The sequence below is a fragment of the Mus caroli genome, unplaced genomic scaffold (genome assembly GCF_978045245.1).
Source record: "Mus caroli unplaced genomic scaffold, Mus_caroli_1 scaffold_5, whole genome shotgun sequence".
NCBI lineage: Eukaryota > Metazoa > Chordata > Mammalia > Rodentia > Muridae > Mus > Mus caroli.
In genome coordinates this window covers 18,021,641-18,049,531 of record NW_028227260.1, presented here as the reverse complement: position 1 = coordinate 18,049,531, position 27,891 = coordinate 18,021,641, and the positions used below count along the sequence as shown (strand labels likewise).

Below are 27,891 nucleotides of genomic sequence, written 5' to 3'. Positions count from 1 at the left end.
CAGAGTTTGGCAGTGTCTCTTCTGTTTCTATTTTGTGGAATATTTTTAGGAGTATTGGTATTAGCTCTTCTTTGAAATTAGTAGAAGTCTGAGCTAAATCTATCTGGCATGGTCGTTTTGGTTGGAAGATTTTAGAGTGTGCTTTCATTTCTTAGAGGTATAGGATTATTTAGATTGTTTCCCTGATCTTGATTTAGTTTTGACAGTTTGTATACGTATATAGGAAATCAGCCAGTTAATTTAGATTTTTCAAATTTGTGGAGTAAAGGCTTCTAAAGTAAGACCCAATGATTCTTTGAATTTTGTTAGTGTCTCTTGTTATATCTCCTTTACATATATGATTTTCTTTCTTTCTTTCTTTCTTTCTTTCTTTCTTTCTTTCTTTCTTTCTTTCTTTCTTTCTTTCTTTCTTTTTCAAGACAAGTTTTCTCTTTGTAGCTCTGGCTGTCTTGGAACTCACTTTGTAGACCAGGCTGGCCTCAAACTCAGAAATCTACCTTCCTCTCCCTCCCAAGTACTGGGATTAAAGGCATGTGCCACCACTGCCTGGCCATTTATGATTTTCTTAATTTAGGTAATATTTCTCTGCCTCTTACTCAGTTTGGATAAGCGCTTGTCTGTACTGTTGATTTTCTCAAAGAATTGGTTCTTGATTTTGTTGATTCTTTTATTATTCTCTTTGTTCTAATTGATGGATTTCTGCCTTGATTTTGAATATTTCCTACCATCTACTCCTCATGAGTGTGTTTGGACCATTTTTGTCTAGAGATATCAGGTACATTTTAATCCATTAGTGTGAGAACTCTCCAAATTCTTTATTGGGGCACCTAATTATATTAATTGTGATCTTAGCACAGCTTTCATAGTCTCTTAGGTAATATATGTCAATATTTTGTGCTCCTACATTCATTGATTCTAGAAAAAAAATCTTTTTCTATTTCGTGACGCAGTTGTAATTGAATAGAGATTTGTTCAGTTCCTGTCTTAGTTAGGGTTTTACTGCTGTGAACAGTTACCATGACCAAGGCAACTCTTATGAAGAAAACACTTAAATGGGTCTGGATTACAAGTTCAGATGTTCATTCCTTTATTATCAAGGCAGGGGCATGGCAGTGTCCAGGCAGGCATGGTGCAGGCTGAGCTTAGGATTCAACATCTTAATCTGAAGGCTGCTAGTGAAGAGTGACTTCCAGGAAGCTAGAGTGAGTGTTTTTAGCCACTCACACAGTGACCCTACTACTCCAACAGAGTCATATCTTCTAATCATGCCACTCCATTTGCAGAGTATATACAAACCATCACAGTTCCCATGAATACGTAGGGTTTCTGTTGTTACTTTTTTATTGATGTCCAGCTTTAATCCATGGTTATCTGATAGAATGAATGAAGTTATTTCAATCTTCTTGTATCTGTTGTGGATTATTTTGTGACTGGTTATATATGGTCAGTTTTTGATAAGGGTCCATGAGTTGCTGAGAGAAAGGTATATTATTAATTGTGTGTTTGATGGAAATGTTCTTTAGAAATCTGTTAGTACCATATGAATCAGAATCTCTCTTAGTTTGTTATTTCTCTGTTTAGTTTCTATTTGGATTACATGTCCATGAATGAGAGTAGGGTGGTGAAATCTCCCTCTATTGATGGGTATTACAAGTTTTAATGGCGTTTCCATTTGGGGCATAGATATTCATTATTGAGATGTCCTCTTTTTGAATTTTTTTTGTTTGAGGAGTGTGAATTGTCCTTCTTTGTTTCTTTTGATTACTTCTGGTTGAAGGTCCTTTTCATTAGATACTAGAATAGTTACACCAGTGTGAGGCAATGGGCTATGCACAGACAGTCTGGTCTCCAGTTAAGCTGAGGTGTAGAACCCTGGTACCTGGTGGTGGTAATTCCCATCTACCTGGGACAGAAGGCATTTCCTCATGTCTACTGGACGCCTGGCTCCTGTCTAAGTTACCGCCCCCATAAACCCCGCAGGAGAAGCATGTTGCTAACAGTCCTTTAGACTATGTCCCTAGATTCTTATCTTCAGGCTAGACTCCTCTCATTTACCTAGCAACAAGAAGATAACAGGCCCACTATAAGAGGGTCTGCTTGGCCCCACATTGCTCTCCCCTCTTGCTCTCTCCCTCTTTCTTCTCTTTCTCCTTTTCTCCCTTCTCTTCTCATGGCCATGGTCACTCTCTCTCTTTTCTTACCTTCTACTTTCCCCCTGCCTTTCTACAATAAATCTCTAAAACAATAGACTGTCTCTGTTCATCAAGGCCTGCTGTGCTGGGATGTTGGGATAGGCTTTCTCCTAATAGGCCGTGCCTAATCTCCTGTCAGAAGGCCTTCCTGTGCTCCAGCCACATACCAGACTAAAGACTCTTGCCTGTGTAGGAACTTCTCTCCCTCTGCCCTCTGTCCCATATCTCTGGGCCATAGCTCTGGAGGCTTCAATTACATACCTATACAGTGCAGTAATGCCCTCACAACCAGGAACATTAACATTTTTCCTGTCCTTAAGAATTATCTCTATACACATAGACTCTGAAAATGTCCCATTTAATCAATACTATTGGTTCCTTCTCTGTATGTTCAGGTCTAGGCTTCATCATTTACCTCAGATACCAGACTTTCCTAATCAGTTCTGATGGTTGGCATCTTGCATTAGCTTGTTCCATACTACCCTGTTTACTTGTGTTTGTCACCATGTTTTCTTTTTGTTTGTTTATGTGTTTTTGATTTTAGTTTTTAGTTACCTTGTTAGTTTCACAGAACTTTATCTACCAAGGCCAAACCCAGGCTTACAAGAATAAGCCATATACATCATGGCCAGGCTGTGTATGAGCAGATCACATATGATTTCTCTGGTGATCTTGACCTCATCTTACTGGCGTGTACCATCAGAACACTCACACTAGTAGCTCTGTTAATATATATTCTATACTACATTTTCCTGGTGGATCCATAAGAAACAAGCATGTCTGTGACACCTTCATACTCCTAAATCCTCTCTATGGGAGCACTGATAAAAAGAACTCATTTGCATGATGGTGATCCCCATAATATCTTTGGCACAATGCCATTCTCATATTCCGTGGCTTTGGCCAGCAGACATAAATTCCTTTACAGGATTTCTCTGTCATGCTCCATGAGACTTGATTTTGCACCAGGCCTTGGATATTCTGATACCTATCTCTCAATGCACACATTGCTTAGGCAATTTTTCTCCTGCAAAGGTGTTCTGGTTTCAGAGATATCCCCACACTTCTTGACCTACTTATGGTCATGCATTTATTCAACTAAGTTGCTTAGTAAGTGTCCTGAATCATACACCTAGACAATCTCCACAGTTCAGGGCCTAGGCAATTATACAGAAGAAAACATCACATTTCCTTATGACACAACTCTGTACTTGATAGTTTGAAAAGGCAAAATGTACACTGGATTTGACCACAGATTTATCAAGAACGTCACCATAAAGCAACAGAAACACACTCCCAAACCTACCTATATTCATGTAACACAAGAGGTAGACAGAGATCCAAGTACTTCCAGATCAGGTAATAAGAATTATAGAATCATTCTTAGAAGGGGGAACAAAATACTCATGGAAAGAGTTACAAAGACAAATTTCAGAGAAGAGGCTGATTGAATGACCATCCAGAGACTGCTCCACTTGGGGATCTATTCCATAAATAACCACCAAACCCAGACCCTATGGCAGATGCCAACAAGAGCTTGCTGACAGGAGCCTAATAATGCTGTCTCCTGAGAGGCTCTGCTAGTGCCTGGAAAATACAGAAATTGATGCTCACAGTCATCCATTAACCTGAGCACAGAATCCCCAATGAAGCAGCTAGAGAAAATACCCAAGGAGCCTAAGGGTTTTACAGCCCCATAGGAGGAAAATCAATATGAACTAACCAGTATCCTCAGATCTCCTTGGGACTAAACCACCAATCAAAGAAAACACATGGTGGGACTTGTGGCTCTAGCTGCATATGAAGCAAAGGATGGCTTAGTTGGTCATCAATGGAAGGATAGGTCCTAGGTCCTATGAAGGTTCTATGCCCCAGTATAGTGGAATGCCAGGGCCAGGAAAGGGAGTGGGTGGGTTGCAGAGCAGGGGAAGTAGAGAGGGCATAGGGGATTTTCAGAAGGGAAACTAGGAAAAGAGACAACATTTAAAATGTAAATAAAGAAAATATGTAATAATAAATAAATAAATACAAAATAAATACATAAATAAAAGATTTCAAACATGAATGAGGGTATCACATTTCATTAAAATAATTCCTTTAAACTGGAACATGAATGTATAGACTTTAAAGATTTGGGAATATATGCTTCTCTCACCTTAAATCCCTCGGGAAATTACTAGGAACTAGGATTTAATGTTTATAGTAAAAAAAAAAAATCATAATTATTCCCGAATGTGAAAAAACTAAAAATCTACTCTTCATAATAAAATTTAATTGATGTTAAAAGGTACAATTTCCCACATTAAAAGTATACACATGCAAAAATGTTCCTGAGTTAATTCATTACAGTGTAGCCTATTATAAGGAATTGTAAATGCCTAGTAAACACAAATCAAGGCCATGACCTACATTATTAAATCAATGTGATGAAGAGGTCACCATGTGAAGGTCTGCCATGATCTTAAGAGCTGTTCAGACTAGTGCATCCTGTTCTACATTTACAGATCTTTGTGGGCCAAGGTAAGATGCTTTCCTAGATAGGTTTCTTAGCTTTACATTCTTAACTGATTTTTCACCTGCAATTTAATGAGTTTTACACAAATAAATTTTTAAAGCATTAAATAAATAAATGAATAAATAAATAATATACATTAGATACTTAGGATAAGAAACACAATAAACCGGGGTACCTTGGGCAGACAGTCTACGGGCACCTCAAGGTCCTCACTGGACCCTCCATGGGATCTTAAGACCTCCGGTGAGTGAAACACAACTTCTGCCAGGAGGCAGGTTCGAACGGCAGATATCTGGGCACTTTCCCTACAAGAGGAGAGCTTGCCTGCAGAGAGTACTCTGACCACTGAAACTAAGGAGAGAGCTAGTCTCCCAGGTCTACTGATAGAGGCTAACATAATCACCTGAGGAACAAGATCTAACCAGAGACAACTATAACAACTAACTCCAGAGATTGCCAGATGGCGAAAGGCAAAGGTAAGAATCTTACTAACAGAAACCAAGACCATTCACCATCATCAGAACCCAGCACTCCCACCCCACCCAGTCAGGGGCACCCCAACACACCCAAAAAGCTAGACCCAGATTTAAAAGCATATCTCATGATGATGGTAGAGGACATCAAAAAGGATTTAATAACTCACTTAAAGAAATACAGGAAAACACTCCTAAACAGGTAGTAGACCTTAAAAAGGAAGCACAAAATTCCTTAAAGAATTGTAGGTAAACACAACCAAACAGGTGATGGAAGTGAATAAAACCATCCAAGACCTAAGAAGGGAAGTAGACACAATAAAGAAAACCCAAAGTGAGTCAACCCTGGAGATAGAAACCCTAGGAAAGAAATCTCGAACCATAGATACGACCATCAGCAACAGAATACAAGAGATGGAAGAGCTTTTGGGGCCGCAGACATCCGGCACCCACCCAGCCGGAGGACAGTGGTCCACCCTGCAGGGAGCTCCATCTTGGCTCCAGGACTCCACCAAACTTAGTCTGCACAGGTGAGAGTGAGGACCACAGAGGCAGACAGCTTCTGGGACAGGCGGGAGCCACAGAGCCGCTGAGGCAGCACCCTTTTGGGGCCCCATACATCCGGCACCCTCCCAGCTGGAAGACAGTGGTCTGCCCTGCACAGGAGCCCTCTGCCTCAGGAGCAGGGAGCACATCTTGGATCCAGGACTCCACCGAACTTAGGAACTTAGTCTGCACAAGTGAGAGTGTGCACCACAGAAGCTGACAGCTTCTGTGACCTGCCAAAGCAACACAGCATCTGGGAAAGTTCCTGTTTCCTGCTTCTTCTTCGGCCAGGAGGAGGTCCAAACACCAGATATCTGTACACCTTCCCTTTAAGAGGAAAGCTTGTCAGCAGAGAGTGCTCTAACCACTGAAACTCAGAGGAGAGAGCCTGTCTCCCAGGTCTGCTGACAGATGGTACTCAGAATCACCAGAAGAACAACCTCTGAACAGAGACAACTATAACAACTCCAGAGATTACCAGATGGCGAGAGGTAAACGTAAGAATCTTACTAACAGAAACCAAGACCACTCACCATCATCAGAACCCAGCACTCCCACTTCGCCCAGTCCAGGGCACCCCAACACACATGAAAAGCTAGACCTGGATTTAAAAGCATATCTCATGATGATGGTAGAGGACATCAAGAAGGACTTTAATAACTCACTTAAAGAACTACAGGAAAACATGGCTAAAGAGTTATAAAACCTTAAAGAAAAACAGGAAAACACATCCAATCAGAAGATGGAAATGAACAAAACCATACTAGACCTAAAAAGGGAAGTAGACACAATAAAGAAAACCCAAAATGAGGCAACACTGGAGATAGAAACACTAGGAAAGAAATCTGGAACCATAGATGCGAGCATCAGCAACAGAATAAAAGAGATGGAAGAGAGAATCTCAGGTACAGAAGATTCCATAGAGAACATCGGCACAACAATCAAGGAAAATGGAAAATGCAAAAAGATCCTAACTTAAAACATCCAGGAAATACAGGACAAAATGGGAAGACCAAACCTACGGATAATAGGAGTGGATGAGAATGAAGATTTTCAACTCAAAGGACCAGCAAACATCTTCAACAAAATTATAGAAGAAAACTTCGCAAATCTAAAGAAAGAGATGCCCATGAACATGCAAGAAGCCTACAGAACTCCAAATAGGCTGGACCAGAAAAGAAATACCTCCCGACACATAATAATCAGAACGACAAATGCACTAAATAAAGATAGAATACTAAAAGCAGTAAGAGAAAAAGGCCAAGTAACATATAAAGGCAAGCCTATCAGAATTACACCAGGCTTTTCACCAGAGACTATGAAAGCCAGAAGACCCTGGACAGATGTTATACACACACTAAAAGAACACAAATTCCAGCCCAGGCTACTATACCCAGCCAAACTCTCAATTAACATAGATGGAAAAACCAAAGTATTCCACGACAAAACCAAATTCACACATTATCTCTCCAGGAATCCAGCCCTTCAAAGGATAATAACAGAAAAAAACCAATACAAGGATGGGAACCACGCCCTAGAAACAACAAGAAGGTAATCCCTCAACAAACCTAAAAGAAGACAGCCACAAGAACAGAATGCCAACTTTAACAACAAAAATAACAGGAAACAACAATTACTTTTCCTTAATATCTCTTAATATCAATGGACTCAACTCCCCGATAAAAAGACATAGACTAACAAACTGGCTACACAAACAAGACCCAACATTTTGCTGCTTACAGGAAACTCATCTCAGAGAAAAAGATAGACACTACCTCAGAATGAAAGGCTGAAAAACAATTTTCCAAGCAAATGGTATGAAGAAACAAACTGGAGTAGCCATTCTAATATCTGATAAGACTGACTTCCAACCCAAAGTCATCAAAAAAGACAGGGAGGGGCACTTCATACTCATCAAAGGTAAAATCCTCCAAGAGGAACTATCAATCCTGAATATCTATGCTCCAAAAACAAAGGCAGCCTCATTCATTAAAGAAATTTTAGTAAATCTCAAAGCACACATTGCACCTAATACAATAATAGTGGGAGACTTCAACACACCACTTTCACCAATGGACAGATCATGGAAACAGAAACTAAACAGGGACACAGTGAAACTAACAGAAGTTATGAATCACATGAATCTGGCAGATATCTACAGAACATTTTACCCTAAAACAAAAGGATATACCTTCTTCTAAGCACCTCATGGTACCTTATCCAAAATTGACCACATAATTGGTCACAAAACAGGCCTCAACAGATACAAAAATATTGAAATTGTCCCATGCATCCTATCAGATCACCATGGACTAAGGCTGATCTTCAATAACAAAATAAATAATAGAAAGCCAACATTCACGTGGAAACTGAACAACACTCTTCTCAATGATACCTTGGTCAAGGAAGGAATAAAGAAAGAAATTAAGGACTTTTTAGAGTTCAATGAAAATGAAGCCACAACATACCCAAACATATGGGACACAATGAAAGCATTTCTAAGAGGAAAACTCATAGCTCTGAGTGCCTCCAAAAAGAAACTAGAGAGAGCACACATTAGCAGCTTGGCAACACACCTAAAAGCACTAGAACTAAAGGAAGCAAATTCACCCAAGAGGAGTAGACAGCAGGAAATAATCAAACTCAGGGGCAAAATCAATCAAGTGGAAACAAGAAGAACTATCCAAAGAATCAACCAATCAAGGAGCTGGTTCTTTGAGAAAATCAACAAGATAGATAAACCCTTAGCCAGACTCACTAGAGGGCACAGGGAAAGCATTCTAATTAACAAAATCAGAAATGAAAAAGGAGACATAACAACAGATCCTGAAGACATCCAAAACACCATCAGATCCTTCTACCAAAGGCTATACTCAACAAAATTGGAGAACCTGGATGAAATGGAGAAGTTCCTAGACAGATACCAGGTACCAAGGTTGAATCAAGATCAGGTTAATGATCTAAACAGCCCTATATCCCCCAAAGAAATAGAAGCAGCCATTAATAGTCTCCCAACCAAAAAAAGCCCAGGACCAGATGGGTTTAGTGCAGAGTTCTATCAGACCTTCAAAGAAGATCTAATCGCAGTTCTTCACAAACTATTCCACAAAATAGAAACAAAAGGTACTCTACCCAACTCATTTTATGAAGCCACAATTACTCTGATACCTAAACCACAAAAAGACCCAACAAAGATCGAAAACTTCAGACCAATATCCCTTATGAATATTGATGGAAAAATCCTCAATAAAGTTCTTGCTAACCAAATCCAAGAACACATCAAAACAATCATCCATCCTGACCAAGTAGGTTTCATCCCAGGGATGCAGGGATTGTTCAATATACAGAAATCCATCAACATAATCCAGTATATAAACAAACTCAAAGACAAAAACCACATGGTCATATCGTTAGATGCGGAAAAAGCATTTGACAAGATCCAACACCCATTCATGATAAAACTCTTGGAAAGATCAGGAATTCAAGGCCCATACCTCAACATGATAAAAGCAATCTACAGCAAACCAGTAGCCAACATCAAAGTAAATGGTGAGAAACTTGAAGCAATCCCTCTAAAATCGGGGACTAGACAAGGCTGTCCACTTTCTCAATACCTATTCAACATTGTACTTGAAGTCCTAGCCAGAGCAATTCAACAACAAAAGGAGATCAAAGGGATACAAATTGGAAAAGATGAACTCAAAATATCAATTTTTGCAGATGATATGATAGTATATAGGTGACCCTAAAAATTCCACCAGAGAACACCTAAACCTGATAAACAGCTTCGGTGAAGTAGCTGGATATAAAATTAACTCAAACAAATCAATGGCCTTTCTCTACACAAAGAATAAACAGGCTGAGAAAGAAATTAGGGAAACAACACCCTTCTCAATAGTCACAAATAATATAAAATATCTTCGCGTGACTCTAACTAAGGAAGTGTAAGATCTGTATAATAAAAACTTCAAGTCTCTGAAGAAAGAAATTATAGAAGATCTCAGAAGATGGAAAGATCTCCCATGCTCATGGATTGGCAGGATCAACATTGTAAAAATGGCTATCGTGCCAAAAGCAATCTACAGATTCAATGCAATCCCCATCAAAATTCCAACTCAATACTTCAACGAATTAGAAAGTGCAATCTGCAAATTCATCTGGAATAACAAAAAACCTAGGATAGCAAAAACTCTTCTCAAGGATAAAAGAACCTCTGGTGGAATCACCATGCTGGACCTAAAGCTTTACTACAGAGCAATTGTGATAAAAACGGCGAGGTACTGGTATAGTGACAGACAAATAGACCAATGGAATAGAATTGAAGACCCAGATATGAACCCACACACCTACGGTCACTTGATCTTCGACAAGGGAGCTAAAACCATCCAGAGGAAGAAAGACAGCATTTTCAACAAATGGTGCTGGCACAACTGGTTGTTATCATGTAGAAGAATGCGAATCGATCCATTCCTATCTCCTTGTACTAAGGTCAAGTCTAAGTGGATCAAGGAACTTCACATAAAACCAGAACACTGAAACTTATAGAGGAGAAAGTGGGGAAAAGCCTTGAAGATATGGGCACAGGGGAAAAATTCTTGAATAGAAGAGCAATGGCTTGTGCTGTAAGATTGACAATTGACAAGTGGGACCTCATGAAACTGCAAAGCTTCTGCAAGGCTAAAGACACCATCAATAAGACAAAAAAACCACCAACAGATTGGGAAAGGATCTTTACCTATCCTAAATCAGATAAGGGACTAATATCCAATATATATAAAGAACTCAAGAAGGTGCACTCCAGAAAGTCAAATAACCCCATTAAAAAAATGGGGCTCAGAACTGAACAAAGAATTCTCACCTGAGGAATACCGAAAGGCAGAGAAGCACCTGGAAAAATGTTCAACATCCTTAATCATCAGGGAAATGCAAATCAAAACAACCCTGATATTCCACCTCACACCAGTAGGAATGGCTAACATCAAAAATTCAGGTGACACCAGATGCTAGCGAGGATGTTGAGAAAGAGGAACACTCCTCCATTGTTGGTGGGATTGAAAGCTTGTACAAGTACCCTGGAAATCAGTCTGGCGGTTCCTCAGAAAATTGGACATAGTACTACCGGAGAATCCAGCAATACCTCTCCTGGGCATATATCCAGAAGATGTCACTACTGGTAAGAAGGACACATGCTCCACTATGTTCATAGCAGCCCTATTTATAATAGCCAGAAGCTGGAAATAACCCAGATGCCCCTCAACAGAGCAATGGATACAGAAATTATGGTACATTTACACAATGGAGTACTACTCAGCTATTAAAAAGAATGAATTTATGAAATTCCTAGCCAAATGGATGGACCTGGAGGGCATCATCTTGAGTGAGGTAACACAATCACAAAGGAACTCACACAATATGTATTCACTGATAAGTGGATATTAGCCCAAAACTTAGGATACCCAAGATATAAGATACAATTTGCTAAACGCATGAAACTCAAGAAGAATGAAGACCAAAATGTGGACAATATGCCCCTTCTTAGAATTGGGAACAAATCACCCATGGAAGGAGTTACAGAGACAAAGTTTCGAGCTGTGATGAAAGGATGGACCATCTAGAGATTGCCGTATCCAGGGTTCCACCCCATAATCAGCTTCCAAACGCTGACACAATTGCATACACTAGCAAGATTTTGCTGAAAGGACCCAAATATAGCTGTCTCTTGTGAGACTATGCCGGGGCCTAGCAAACACAGGAGTGGATGCTCACATTCAGCTATTGGATGTATCACAGGGCTCCCAATGGAGAAGCTAGAGAAAGTACCCAAGGAGCTAAAGGGATCTGCAACCCTATAGTTGGAACAACATGATGAACTAACCAGTACCCCGGAGCTCTTGTCTCTAGCTGCATATGTATCGAAAGATGGCCTAGTCGGCCATCACTGGAAAGAGAGGCCCATTGGAGTTGCAAACTTTATATGCCCCAAGATAGGGGAATGCCAGGGCCAAAAGAATGGGAATGGGTGGGTAGGGAATTGGGGGGCGGTATGGGGGACTTTTGGGATAGCATTGGAAATGTAATTGAGGAAAATATGTAATAAAAAATATTAAAAATTAATAAAAAAAGATGGCCTAGTCGGCAATCACTGGAAAGAGAGGCCCATTGGACATGCAAACTTTATATGCCCCAGTACAGGGGAACACCAGGCCAAAAAAATGGGAATGGGTGGGTAAGGAATTGGTGGGGTGTATGGGGGACTTTTGGGATAGCATTGGAAATGTAATTGAGGAAAATACGTAATAAAAAAAAAAAAGAGAGATGGAAGAGAGAATCTCAGGTGCAGAAGACTCCATAGAGAACATTGGCGCAACAATCAAAAAAAATACAAAATCCAAAAAGATCCTAACTCAAAACATCCAGGAAATCCAGGACACAATGAGAAGACCAAACCTACAGATAATAGGAGTAGATGAAAATGAAGATTTTCAACTTAAAAGGCCAGCAAATTATAGAAGAAAACGTCCCAAACCTAAAGAAAGACATGCCCATGAATATACAAGAAGCCTACAGAACTCCAAATAGACTGGACCAGAAAAGAATTTCCTCCAGACACATAATAATCAGAACAACAAATGCAATAAATAAAGTTAGAATAATAAAAGCAGTAAGGGTAAAAGGTCAAGTAACATATAAAGAAGGCCTATCACAATTACACCAGACTTTTCACCAGAGACTATGAAAGCCAGAAGATCCTGGAGAGATGTTATACAGACACTAAGAGAACACAAATGCCATCCCAGGCTATTATACCCAACCAAACTCTCAATTAGCATAGATGGAGAAACCAAAGTATTCCACGACAAAACCAAATTCACACATTATCTTTCCAAGAATCCAGCCCTTCAAAGGATAATAACAGAAAAAAAAAAAAAACAATACAAGGATGGAAACCACACCCTAGAAAAAGCAAGAAAGTAATCCCTCAGCAAACCAAAAAGAAGACAGTCACAAGAACAGAATGCCAACACTAACAAGAAAAATAATAGAAAGCAACAATTACTTTTCCTTAATATCTCTTAATATCAATGGACTCAATTCCCCCCAAAAAAGACATAGACTAACAGCCTTGCTACACAAACAGGACCCAAGGTTTTGATGATTACAGAAAACCCACCTCAGGGAAAAAGACAGACACTACCTCAGAGTGAAAGGCTGGAAAACAATTTTCCAAGCAAATGGTCTGAAGAAACAAGGTGGAGTAGCCATTCTAATTTTGAATAAAATTGACTTCCAACCCAATGTTTTCAAAAAAGACAAGGAGGGACACTTCATACTCATCAAAGATAAAATCCTTCAATAGGAACTCTCAATTCTGAATATCTATGCTCCAAATGCAAGGGCAGCAACATTCATTAAAGAAACTTTAGTAAAGTTAAAAGCACAAATTGCACCTCACACAATAATAGTGGGAGACTTCAACACACCACTTTCATCCATGGACAGATCTCAGAAACAGAAACTAAAAAGGACACAGTGAAACTAACAGATGTTATGAAACAAATGGACTTAACAGATATCTACAGAACATTTTATCCTAAAACAAAAGGATATACATTCTTCTCAGGACCTCCGGGACCTTCTCCACAATTGACCATATAATTGGTCAAAAAACAGGCCTCATCAGATACAAAAATATTGAAATTGTCCCATACATTCTATCAAACCACCATGGACTGAGACTGATCTTCAATAACAACATAAATAATGGAAAGCCAACATTCACATGGAAAATGAACAACACTCTTCTCAATGATACCTTGCTAAAGGAAGGAATAAAGAAAGAAATTAGAGACTTTTTAGAGTTTAATGAAAATGAAGCCATAACATACCCAAACTTATCAGATACAATGAAAGCATTTCTAGGAGGGAAACTCATAGCTCTGAGTGCCTCCAAGAAGAAACTAGAGAGAGCACACACTAGCAGCTTGAAAACATTTCTAAAAGCCCTAGAAAAAAAGGAAGAAAATTCACCCAAAAGGAATAGACAGCAGGAAATAATCAAACTCAGGGGCAAAATCAACCAAGTGGAAACAAGAAGACCTATTCAAAGAATCAACCAAAGAGGAGTTGATTCTTTGAGAAAATCAACAAGATAGATAAACCCTTACCCTGACTCACTAGAGGGCACAGGGAGAGCATCCTAATTAACAAAATTAGAAATGAAAAGGGAGACATAACAAAAGATCCTGAAGAAATCCAAAACACCATCAGATCCTTCGACCAAAATCAATACTCAACAAAACTGGAAAACCTGGACGAAATGGACAAATTTCTAAACAGATAGCAGGTACCAAAGATAAATCTGGATCAAGTTAACGATCTATACTCTCCCATATCCCCTAAAGAAATAGAAGCAGTCATTAATAGTCTCACAACCCACAAAAAAGCCCAGGACCAGATGGGTTTAGTGCAGAGTTCTATCAAACCTTCAAAGAAGATCTAATTCCACTTCTGCACAAACTATTCCACAAAATAGAAGTAGAAGGTACTCTACCCAACTCATTCTATGAAGACACAATTACTCTGATACCTAAACCACAGAAAGATCCAATAAAGATAGAGTATTACAGACCAATTCCCTTATGATTATCAATGCAAAAATCCTCAATCCATCATATAAACAAACTCAAAGACAAAAACCACATGATCATCTCCTTAGATATGGAGAAAGCATTCGACAAGATCCAAAAACCATTCATGATAAAAAAAACTTGGAAAGATCAGGAATTAAAGGTCCATACCTAACCATGATAAATGCAATCTAAAGCAAACCAGTAGCCAACATCAAAGTAAATGGTGAGAAGCTTGAAGCAATCCCACTAAAATCAGGGACTAGAAAAGGCTGTCCACTTTCTCCCTACCTATTCAACATAGTACTTGAAGTCCTAGCCAGAGCAATTCGACAACAAAAGGAGATCAAGGGGATACAAATTGGAAAAGTAGAAGTCAAAATATCACTTTTTGCATATGATATGATAGTATATATAAATGACCCTAAAAATTCCACCAGAGAATTCCTAAACCTGATAAACAGCTTCAGTGAAGTAGCTGGATATGAAATTAACTCAAACAAGTCAATGGCCTTTCTCTACACAAAGAATAAACAGGCTGAGAAAGAAATTAGGGAAACTACACCCTTCTCAATAGTCACAAATAACATAAAACATCCTGGCCTGACTCTAACTAAAGAAGTGAAAGATCTGTATGATAAGAACTACAAGTCTCTGAAGAAAGAAATTAAAGAAGATCTCAGAAGATGGAAATCCCATACTCATGGATTGGCAGTATCAACATTGTAAAAATGGCTATCTTGCCAAAAGCAATCTACAGATTCAATGCAATCCCCATCAAAATCCCAACTCAATTCTTCAACGAACTAGAAAGAGCAATCTGCAAATTCATCTGGAATAACAAAAAACCTAGGATAGCAAAAACTCTTCTCAAGGATAAAAAAAACCTCTGGTGGAATCACCATGCCTAACCTAAATCTTTACTACAGAGCCATTGTGATAAAAACTGCATTGTACAGGTATAGTGACAGACAAGTATACCAGTGGAATAGAATTGAAAACCCAGAAATAAACCCACACACCTATGGTCACTTGATCTTCGATAGGGGGGCTAAAACCATCCAGTGGAAGAAAGAAAGAATTTTCAACGAATGGTGCTGGCACAACTGGTTGTTATCATGTAGAAGAATGGGAATTCTACTTGTACTAAGGTCAAATCTAAGTGTATCAAGGAACTTCACATAAAACCAGAGACACTGAAACTTATAGAGGAGAAAGTGGGGAAAAGCCTCGAAGATATGGGCACAGGGGAAAAATTCCTGTATAGAACAGCAATGACTTGTGCTGTAAGATCGAGGTTTGACAAATGGGACCTCATAAAACTGCAAATCTTCTGCAAGGCAAAGACCGTCAATAAGACAAAAAGGCCACCAACAAATTGGGAAAGGATCTTTACCTATCTTAAATCAGATAGGGGATTAATGTCCAATATATATATAAAGAACTCAAGAGGTTGGACTCCAGAAAATTAAATAACCCCATTAAAAATGGGGCTCAGAGCTAAACAAAGAATTCTCACCTGAGGAATACTGAATGGCTGAGAAGCACCTGAAAAAATGTTCAACATCCTTAATCATCAAAGAAATGCAACTCAAAACAACCCTGAGATTCCATATCACACCAGTCAGAATGGCTAAGATCAAAAATTCAGGTGACAGCAGATGCTGGCGAGGTTGTGGAGAAACAGGAACACTCCTCCATTGTACATGGGATTGCAAGCTTGTACAACCACTCTGGAAGTCAGTCTGGTGGTTCCTCAGAAAATTGGACATAGTACTACCGTAGGATCCTGCAATACCTCTCCTTGGCATATATTCAGAAGATGCCCCAACCGGTAAGACAAAAAGGAAGGACACATGCTCCACTCTGTTCATAGGAGCCTTTTTTATAATAGCCAGAAGCTGGAAAGAACCCAGATGCCCCTCAACAGAGGAATGGATACAAAAAATGTGGTACATTCACACAATCGAGTACTAATCAACTATTAAAAAGAATGAATTTATGAAAATCCTAGGCAAATGGTTGGACCTGGAGGGCATCATCCTGAGTGAGGTAACACAATCACAAAAGAACTCAAATGATATGTACTCACTGATAAGTGGATATTAGCCCAGAAACTTAGTATACTGAGATATAAGATACAATTTACAAAACAGATGAGACTGAAGAAGGAAGACCAAAGTGTGGACACTTTGCCCCTTCTTAGAATTGGAAACAATCACCCATGGAAGGAGTTACAGAGACAAAGTTTGGAGCTGAGACAAAAGGATGGACCATCTAGAGACTGCCATATCCAGGGATCCATCCCATAATTCGCCTCCAAACGATGACACCACTGCATCCACTAGCAAGCTTTTGCTGAAAGAACCCTGATATAACTGTCTCTTGTGACACTAGGCCAGGGCCTAGCAAACACATAAGTGGATGCTCACAGTCAGCTATTGGGTAGATCACAGGGCAGCCAATGGAGGAGCTAGAGAAAGTATCCAAGGAGCTAAAGAGAGCTGCAACCCTGTATGTGCAACAACATTATGAACTAACCAGTACACCAGAGCTCTTGACTCTAGCTGCGTATGTATCAAAAGATGGCCTAGTGGGCCATCACTGGAAAGAGAGGCCCATTGGACACGTAAAATTTATATGCCCCAGTACAGGGAAACGCCAGGGCCAAAAAATGGGAATGGGTGGGTAGAGAAGTGGGGGGCAGGGTATGGGGGTCTTTTGGGATAGCATTGGAATTGTAATTGAGGAAAATACGTAATAAAAATATATTAAAAAAATAAAGAGGGATATGAAGAATGGGCACAGGCCATAAGGGAGGAACTTAAAATATCAATTAGGGAAATACTCAGGTGGAGACAGAAGATAAAATTAGAAAAATCCAACCAAAGGTTGTTTAAAAAACAAACTTTAGTTTATCCAGTTAGTAAACAACAAAGACTAGCAGATTAGGATCAGGGATTCAAAAGGCAACCTATGGAGGTGTTAAAACTGAGAAATTTTAAAGAAAGCATAACAAATCATTCACTGTTTACAAAGCAATTTCAGACTTCTTGGGCTATTAAAAATAAAATAATCCCTGAAGACTAGAAGGATAAGGAATAAAGCAACATTAGGACTGGGGTAACATTTAAAATGGTTCTCATGGTGGAGAGATGAGGTGAAGAGATATCATGACAAAAGAAAGCCAGAGCTAGCAATATTTCTAAAGATTGGCTGCTTACTGTGGGTTGTTTTGGTGAGATAGAGGTAGAAGCTGAATAAGATGAAGAAACCTTGACATTGTGTCACTTGGCAGCCTGAAATACCTGGCACAAGATCACAGGAAAAAGACTTGAATAATTTTCTCAAGTTATGCAAGATCTAAAGGAAACTATACCTAGAGTTTTGCAAAGGTTGACTTCTGGTGTAGAAAGAAATACATGGGGTCCATCTGCAAGAAAGTTACATTAGCTTTTGAAAATATGAATGATGAATGCAAAGATGGAATCAGGACATTGAAGTAAGGCTAGCATCAATAGATGGGTAGATTAGATATACAGTTAATGTTAGACCTTGTTCATCTGATATGACTTTTTTTTTAATAGCAGAAGCTGCCACTAGAGGAATTGAGACAGAAGGCAGTGAAGTAGCAGAATAAAATCCACTTTGCTCTTAAGACTCCATTCTAAGTTAACTTGCCTTTAGAGAGACATGGTCCCCACTATTGAGGTCTGAGAAAAATCATGAACTGTCCTTACAAGTAGCAAAATACACACAGAAGCTACAGCTAGCTTAGTGGGCTATGAAAACATATCTTTCCCAGGTCAAGATTCACTTCTTTGATGTAGGCTCCTTCCTTGTAGTTTAACCAGATACTATAAACCAACTAGCTTAAAAACCAACATTTTTTTAATCTCTTAGGTAATGCCCAAGGCTTGGATTCTCCTGCTTGTGTTTTTTTTTTTTTTTGTCTTCCTTTTTTTAAACCTCCTTCTCTTAAACATGGAGTCACACTCCTATCCTCTTTGTTTGTGGCTGAAGCTTGGGCTAGAATAAAGCCTCTCATGTTTTTGCATCAGAGTTGTGATACCTGGTGGTCTCTCTCTCTCTCTCTCTCTCTCTCTCTCTCTTTTGTAATCTTGGCACAAAAAAAAACAAACCAAAATTTCAAATGTTTAATTGTGGTGAGCAGTATCATTTTAAAATGAACTGAAGAGAAAATCAAATTAATCTCAAAAGGCAGCTTATACCACTTGGGATATGTAAAAAAAAAAAAAATGTGGTAAAGGCAGACCTTCTACTTTTGAATATAGATCAGCAACAGAAAATGGGTAAACACTTTAGCAAAAAAACAAAACCTTGCAGGGGGGCCTCTTGAAGGCTTTAATGCCATAAAGGGAAAGTTTTCTTCCACAGGACAATTAAACATCACTTCTCTGAAAGCAGACATTGGGAGACCAGATAATAAGTATGAGGCAAATTCTATATACAATTTAAAAAACATAAAATGAGGCCAAAATCAAATATTTTGGCAAAGTTCTGTAGAGGATCAAAGGTCCAAACAAAGAATATTAGTAACCGATATTGAAATTGAAGGAATGTACGACACTGAAGCAGATATCACCATTAACTCTCAAAAATATTTGCCTACAGGATGTTAATTTCAAGAAGTAGACATCCAAACTCAAAGAGTTGGGACTTTGTCCCAAATAAAGCAAACCATCAGAGGGCTTAAATGTACAAGACCTGAAGATCAGATAGGAAAATTAAGGCATACATGTTGATATAGGCATAAACTTATGGGAAAGAGTTCTGGCACAACAGTGGAAAATAGAAATTAATATCACTTCAGTTTCAGAGATTGACCACAAAATTAGTCAGGTTCCTAAATAAGAAAAAAAGCTTATTACTTAAGGAATAGTATTAAAAATAGTTACAGCCTAGCCATGCTTTCCATCAAAAATACACAGAAGGGGCTGACAGTTCAGCTTGATTAGCATCAAGGAGCCACTGCTGATAAAAGAACAACACCCTTAGGATTCAGGTGCTTAGCTGGCCAACCAATTTGTATTTAACAATGAACTATGGAAAAAAAAATTACAGACACTGAAACAGCTATTCCAGGTGCGACTGGAGGCTCAGCAAATAGATGAGTGCACCACTCCATGCAATTCTCCTGTATTTTTCATTAAAAAGAAGTCTGGCAAATGGAGGATGTTAAAAGTTCTCAGAGCAATTAATAAGATTATTCAGCCAATAGAGTCTCTGCAACCTAGAATCCCATTGCCTAAATTGCTGTCTAAGGAATGGCCTATCATAGTGATTGATTTTTCACATTTGCTCTACATGAACATGATAAGGAAAGGTTGCATTCTCAATACCTATCTTGAATAAAACTTGTCCAATAAAAAGTTATCATTTGAAAGGCCTATAACAAGGAAGCCCTACCTTGTTTCAATATTTTGTACAACCCCCACTGGAGATTCATAAAAACATTTCATTAATTCATTATTTATCATTACATGAATTATGTCCTATTGGCTGATATAGGAAATAATGTCTAATGCAGACAAAAATAATTATGTTGCTAGATGGAAAAATTATGCCTGAAAAATTCCAAAGGAGGGGTTCTACTAATTTTCTTGGATATAGATTATGTCTAAACAAGGTTAGACCAAAAAGGTGCAAATTAAAATGAACAATCAAGGACACTTACTTATTTTAAAGAGCTAATAGGAGATTGTAATTGGCTAAAGCCTGCAACTGAGTTGGCTATTCAAGAGGTAAGCAGATTATTTGAAATTTATAAGGCTATACAAATTTAAATACCCCAAGGAAATTATCAGTAGAGGTGAGAAAGTAGCTCTGGTAGGAAGGAAATGACAGAGTGCACATCTAGATCATAAAGATTTAAAGATAGACTGCCTCTTAGTTATGTTGTCTTCTACTCAATCACATACAGGAATTCTTATACAGAGGGAAGGTTATATCTTAGATTGGATTTTTAGGACATAAACATAGTAAGAAATAAATAAAAAATAAAACTATTTTAAAAAAAATAACTATTTTTAAAAACTATTTTTTTAAAAAACATAAAACTATTTTTAGGACATAAACATAGTAAGAAATGAAATGCCTACAGAGAAAAGTTTCTGAATAGATGATAAAAGAAATGAGACTTTGGCAGTTAGCTTGATTGGATCCAACTGAAATACTTGTACCCTTTGCTAATGCAGGGATTGTCTCATTATGGAGACAAGATGATCATTGGCAGTAAATTCTTGGGAGAGATTAACAACAAATACCCTAAAGGCATGTGGCTTCAGTACAAAAAATGAACAAATTGGACTCTCCCTCATAGAATAGGAGCTCCAGTTTCTATCCCCTACATTTTACACTGATGCTAATAAATCAGGAAAGGTAGAATATAAATCAGAAGATATATGTAAGGTGGTTGAGTGACCCTGTAAATCGGTTGAAAAATATGAATTATATGCAATACTTATGTTGTTATAAGATTTTCTTTTTTTTCCTTTTTTATTGGCTATTTATTTATTTACATGTTAAATGTTGTCCCCAGTTCCAGTTTCCCTTCTAAAATACCACTATCACATCCCTTCTTTCCCTGCCTATATAAGGTTGCTCTGCCACCCACATACTCACACCCACCATAGTGCCCAAGCATCATTCTATGCTGGGGCATTAAGCCTCTAACAGACCAAGGCCTTCCATCTTATTGGTGCCAGCTAAGGTAATCCTTTGCTACATATGCAGCTGGAGTCATGGGTCCCTCCATGTATACTCTTTAGTTGGTGGTTTAGACCCTGGGAGATCTGGAGTATCTCGTTGCTTGATATTACTGTACTTCTTATGGGGTTTCAAACGCCTTTAGATTTTTCAATCCTCCTCCTAATTCTTCCATTGTGGTCCCTGTTCTCAGTCCAGTGGTTACCTGCAAGCGTCTGCATCTGTATTGGCCGGGCATTAGCAGAGCCTCTCAGGGGACAAATATACCAGGCTCCTGTCAGCAAGCAATTCATGGCATCAACAATAGGGTCTGGGTTTGGTGCCTACAGGTGGTGTAGATTCCAAGGCAGGACAGTCTCTGGATGGCCTTTTTTTTCAGTCTCTGTTCTACTCTTTGTCACTGTATTTCCTTTAGACCAGAACAATTCAGGTTTAAATTTTTGAGATGGGTGTGTGGCCCCGTCCTTCAACCAGAGACCACTGTATAGTGTCTCTCTCTGTTCCCTTTGTTGCGTATTTTAGGTAATGACATTCCTTTTGAATACTGGGAAACTCTGGTTTCCCGGGCATCTGGGACTTTCTGGGGGCCAACACTAGTTCCCCATTCTCCAGTGCTTCACAACTCAGTCCAATTTCTTGACCCTCTGTACTTCTCCCTGCCGTCTCATCCCACACCTGATTCAAGCCCCCAATTTGTTTCCCCTCTTCTCTCCTTCCCAGGTCCCTCCTTTCCTCTACCTCCCATGATCATTTTGTATCCTCTTTTGTATCCTCTTGTAGGTAGGAATGAAGCATCCACACTTTGGTTTTCCTTCTTCTTAAACTTCATATGGTCTGTGAGTTTTATTGTGTGTATTCCAAGCTTTTGGCCTAAAATCCACTTATCTGTGAGTAAGTACTGTAGAATCCAAAATAAATTCAAGAACACCCAGCCTCTTCCCCCTCTGAAGGGACTTTCCAAACTATACTAGCAGGCCAAGTGCAGAGCCATATAAGGAAGCTGGCTGACTAAACAATGCTGAGAAAAAACATAAGGGCAGGCAGAGTGAGGGACTGGGCCAAATCAACCAATGCCAGAAAGGATTACTTGCTATACCAATTAGAATAATCCAGCTATCCCTGTTGCCTAAATCTGCCCGGACAAGTTATAAAAATGGGGGTTCTTTGTTTGTTTAGCGTCTCCTCTTGCTTGAGTGCTGGGGGGGGGGTGCTGGGGAGCAATGCATTGGACCAATATAAAAGCTCTTGCAACATACAGAGATCTCAGTCTCTGTGGTCTTTGTGGTGGACTCCAACAATACCATGTTTGTTCTTTTGAGACTGTGTTACTTCACTCAGGATGATATTTTCTAGTTCAATTCATTTGCCTGTGAATTGCATGAAGTCCTTGCTTTAATGGCTGAGTAGTAATCCATGTGTAAATGTATCACATTTTCTGTATCCATTCTTTTCATTGAGGGGCCGCTTGGATGTGTCCAGCTTTTGGATATTATAAATATGGCTGCTATGAACATAGTGGAGAATGTGTCCATGTTACATATTGGAGCATGGAATATGCACAGGAATGGTATAGTTGGGTTCTCAGGTAGAACTATTTGCAATTTTCTGAGGAACCACCAAACTGTTTTCCAGAGTGATTGTACCAGCTTGCAATTCCACCAGAAATGAAGGAGTTTTCCTCTGTCTCCATATCCTAGACAGAATCTGCTGTCACCTGAGGTTTTAAATTAGCCATTCTGTCTGATGTGAAGTGGTTTCAGGGTCATTTTGATTTGCATTGCCCTGATGACTTGGGATGTTGATCTTTTTTTTTTTTTTTTTTTTTTTTTTGAGAAGCTTCTCAGACATTTGAGAATCCTTATTTGAGAATCCTTTGTTTAGGTTTGTACCACATTTTTAATAGGGTTATTTGTTTCTCTGGAATCGAACTTATTGAGATCTTTGTATATATTAGACAATAGCCCTCTATTGTATATATGGTTGCAATTTTGTCCTATTGACAGTGTCCTTTCCCTTATAGAAACATTTAGAAGCATTTTAATTTTATGAGATACCATTCATGTGTGGTTGATCTTAGAGCCTGAACCATTGGTGTTTTTGTCAGGAAATTTTCTCATGTGCTTTTTTGTCTCAAGGTTTTTCCCACGTTATCTTCTGTTAGATTCAGCATATCTAGTTTTATGTTGAGGTCCTTGATCCACTCTGCCTTGATCTTTGTACAAGGAGATAAGAATGGAAGAATTGGATGCATTCAAAAGGCACACGTGGTTTGTTGCAGGCATTGAGTGATCAATTAGCAGGCGCCTGGGTGCTGCATTGGACATGGAGCAAAACTGGTGCTGTCAGCTTGAGTTAGGACGGTAGATCTTTCATGGCGTCGAAGTGGCAACAGGTGCCAGTAGCAATGGTAAACCTCTGCAGCCTGGCCATGGCATTCAGGCAGGCAGTCCTGAGGAGTCAGCTGCCCAGTATGCAGTGATTGCCAACTTTCCTGCCTTTTATCTCATGGGGCTTCTGGGAATACTGGTGTGCAACCTGCTCAAGTGGAGGGGCTACCATTGCACAGCCCAAAAGGAAGGCAGGCCCAACACATGTGGAGGAGGCAGTGAGATCAATCCAGCCTATAGGACAGAGGATGACAATGAGGACACAATTGGAGTCCTGGTGTGCCTGGTCACAGAGAAGAAAAAGAATTCAGAAGCCCTGGAGGAGCTGTTGAAAGAATATCACAGCAAACAGCTGATACAGAAAAGCCACAGGCCTGTACTCAGGCTGTTGGAGGCATCCCAAAACATACCTCACATCTTCATACATCACCACAACTTCCACATTGTGAAGGTCCTGGCCTCACTCTCTGACGCCTGATGCTCCTGTTGTACCCAGAATTGGCCAGATGTGCTGCTGTCTCCTGAGGCAGCCGCTGCCACCACTCCTGCTTCCCCCCTTATCCTACTGCATCCATGGCTCCCAAGGCTAGTGTCAAGCCAGGATGTCAGAGCAAGATTACCATCTTGTCTGTGGGTATTAGAACCACTATGTTGTCTGGCTAAGTGAAAGCAAACTGGTCTTCTGATGGGCTGTCTAGAATTAGACACTCTGCCCTGTCCTGGCAGGTTCTGAAGGCTTCCTGCAGGAGGGAGAGCTACAGCTGAGACTGAGAACCAAGATGCAAAGGCCTAGCAGATAAAACAGAAAAGGCCAAGTCCTAGAGGTGGGACCTTCCACCCGATCAAAGATGCACCCTGCAGCACAGCACATGAGCAGGAGATCAAGAACCCACTCTAACCCTGAAACCCCGGTTACTTTCATGCAGGTTGCTGTAACCCTGTGCTTGTCCTGAACACATCATAGGAGTCCTCAGTCCCTTAGGGGTCAGATTTGGTGGAGAAGTGGTATCTGTACCTAGTCCCTAGCTCGTGCCTTGGGAACTATCCACTCTTGCCCATATCCTGGACCCTGGATGTGACTCTTTCTTCTGGCAGGCCCTATAAATGGAAAGGGTAGCAAAGCACCCTGTACTAGGGGCAGAATACTTGGGTTCTAAACCGGGGCTTATCCCTAGATACTGACTGTGATGTTGAGGGAGGATAGCACACAGAGTTCCCAGGACCTCTCCAGCTCTTTGCAGATTCTGGGGTGAGTTCTCTTGTGGGGAGAGCTTGACTTTCCTGCCCTCCCATTAGTGACATTATCTTGCCTGTTTTTGCTGCTTGCTGGGAATTGACCTTCATGGCTCACATGGGACTGTCTATTATGGTGATGCCTACAGAATGGTATTAACGCATCTGCCTGCCCTGAATCTGCTACTTCTTTGATTTTTTAATTGGATATTTTCTTTATTTACATTACAATTATTATCCACTTTCCCAGTTTACCTCCTTCCTGGAAACACCCTATCACATCCTCTCTTTCCCGTAGCTTCTATGATGGTGTTCTTCCATCCACCCACCCACTCCCACCTCACTACCCTCGATTCTGCTACACTTGGGCATCTATTGAGCCTTCATAGGACCAAGGATCAATACTCCCTGTGATCCATGACAAGGCCTCCTCTGCTACATATGAAGCTGAGCCATGTATACACATTTGTTAATGGCTTAGTCCCTGGGAGTTCTAGGGGGGTCTGGTTGGTGGATATTGTTCTTCCTATGGAAGTGCAAACCATTTCAACTCCTTCAGTACTTTCTCTAACTCCACTATTGGGGACCCCATGCTCAGTCCAAAGGCTGGCTACAAACATCCACCTTTGTATTTGGAAGACTCTGGCAGGTCCTATCATGAGACAACCATATCTTGCTCCTTTCAGCATGCACCTATTGGGATCCACAATAGTGTCTGGGTTTGGTAACTGTATATGGGATGAATCCCCAGTTGGGACAGTCTCTGGGTGGCCTTTCCTTTTGTCTCTGCTCAACACGTTATCTCTATATTTACTACTGTGAGTATTTTATCTATCCTAAGAAGGTCTGAAGCACCCACACTTTGGTCTTCCTTCTTCTTGAGCTTCATGTGGTCTGTGAATTGTAACCTGGGTATTCTGAGCATTTGGGCTAATATCCACTTATCAGTGAGTGCATGCCATCTGTATACTTTTGTGACTATGTTACCTCACTCAGGATGATATTTTCTAGTTCTACCCATTTGCTTAAGAATTTCATGAATTCATTGTTTTTAATAGCTGAGTAGTAATTCGTTGTGTAAATGTACTACATTTTCTGTATCCATTCCTCTGTTGGAGAACATCTGGGTTCTTTCCAGCTTCTGAATATTACAAATAAGGTTGCTATGAACATAGTGGAGCATGTAATAAGGAATAAGGAATTATTACTTTTAGGAGCATCTTCTCTGTATATACCCAGGAGAGGTACAGCTGGGTCTTCAGGTACTACTATGTACAATTTTCTAAGGAACTGCAAAACTGATTTCCAGATTGGTTGTACCAGCTTGCAATCCCACCAGCAATGTCTCAGTGTTCATCTTTCTCCACATCCTCACCAGCATACACAGTCACCTGAGTTTTTCATTTTATCCATTCTGACTGGTGTAAGAAGGAATCTCAGAGTTGTTTTGATTTGCATTTCACTGATGACTAATGTTGATGAACATTTCTTTAGGTGCTTCTCTGCCATTCAATATTCCTCAGTTGAAAATTCTTTGTTTAGCTCTTTATTCCATTTTTAATATGGTTATTTTATTTTCTGGAGTCTAACTTCTTGAGTTTGTAGTATATATTGAATATTAGCCCTCTATTCAGTGTAGGATTGGGAAGGACCTTTCTGCAATCTGTTGGTTGCCTTTTTTGTCCTATTTAGAGTGCCCTTTGCCTTACAGAAGCTTTTCAATTTTTTGAAGTCTCAATTGGTGATTCTTAGTCTTACAGTATAAGCTGTTGTTGTTCTGTTCAGGAATTTTCCCCCTGTGCCCATGTGTAACCTTCATCAGCCTAGGCAGGCTGGTTCAGACCATTCCCACTGAGGCGGGGCCACATGCTCTGCTGCTTCTCATCCCTCTCCATTGGTGTGACACTGCCTGCCACCTGACTAAGGCTGAACCGGTTCTCCAAGATTTTCCTGAGTTAATTGCAAACTGTGAATTTGGTGAGTTTCTGCTAAAAGGCTGTTCTGACAACTTCACAAGAAACTTGGCGTGACTGGAGATGAGCTCCCCTCTTTATAAGCACAGATTTTATTATTAAACAGTTGAACCTTGAGCAGACTAGCTTGTCTTGGTTCCATTATTTCTCTACCTGCCTAGATTCCCTCTTCTCTTTCAGCTCCAAGATGCCTCCCAGGCTCAAAGCTGGACATGAAAGCAATAGGCCGGCCCCAACAATTTGGCGAACCAACGTGGGAACTGGGAATGGCAGAGGATGTTGGAAGAAACACTGCTGATAGGGAGCTCCACCGATAGAAAATTCATACAGGAACACGAGAAGCAATAGGTATGGTACAATCTGAGCTGGAACAGGGGTGACTCGCACTGGATCCACTCAGGTCCAGCTGTGATACAGGATCTAGGAACGTAACAGGCAGTTGGCCACAGCTTCCAGAATCTGCTTTTTAGGCGAGAGAAATAAAAGGGTTTGGATTTAATAATCAGGTGGATTGGCCTCAGTTGGAAACTGAATCAGGCGGGAGGAAAATGGATTTTTTGAAACTCTCCCAGAGACAGAGAGAATCGGGGACACCCTGCTTTATTCTCTCTGGGCCCTACCGAAGAAGTTCTCTGCCCTCTTTGTGTTTTTGCCTAAGGTCTTGTCTAATGTCTGGTGCACCGGTCTGTTCACGTGTTCAATTCATGTATGTTCATGTCTAGTCGTCTGAATGACTGAATGTTCTGTGTTTCATGTGGGAAAATAAATGATGGCTAAAACTTTATCTTCCATTTTTTTAAGAGAGTGGCCACAAGCTTTAGCCAGGATCAGGCACAGCAGGAAGACCCCTGCTGTGATAACTGTTTTTTTAAGAAAGGGAGTCTGCAGCCTCATGGTTTTGGGGTGAAAATGTTGATAGATGGTTTTGTCCTAAGAAAATTCTTTGTAATCATGATTATTGCATTTAGCTAATGACAAAGTGCTTTTTAATTTATAATTATAGCTAGAAAAATTAATATTCTGTGATTGGTCTAAGTGTAGCCGCTTCATTTGTTTTTTTACTGGTAATGTGCTCTGCATGTCTTCACAATCAGCTCATAAATTATTGGTTAGGATTAAATAATTGTTACATTGGTAACAGAAGGTTAGCCTTAAATTGGCAATTCAAGAGTCTTTTCAAACACGTGGCATAAGCAGGCCAAAAAACTGGGCCTCC

General features: G+C 39.8%; 1 pseudogene; it reads left to right on the top strand.

The window, feature by feature from the left end:
- Positions 1 to 3,424: 3,424 nt before the first annotated feature.
- Positions 3,425 to 26,992, top strand: LOC110288153 (tumor necrosis factor receptor superfamily member 19L-like; annotated as a pseudogene).
- Positions 26,993 to 27,891: the final 899 nt, after the last annotated feature.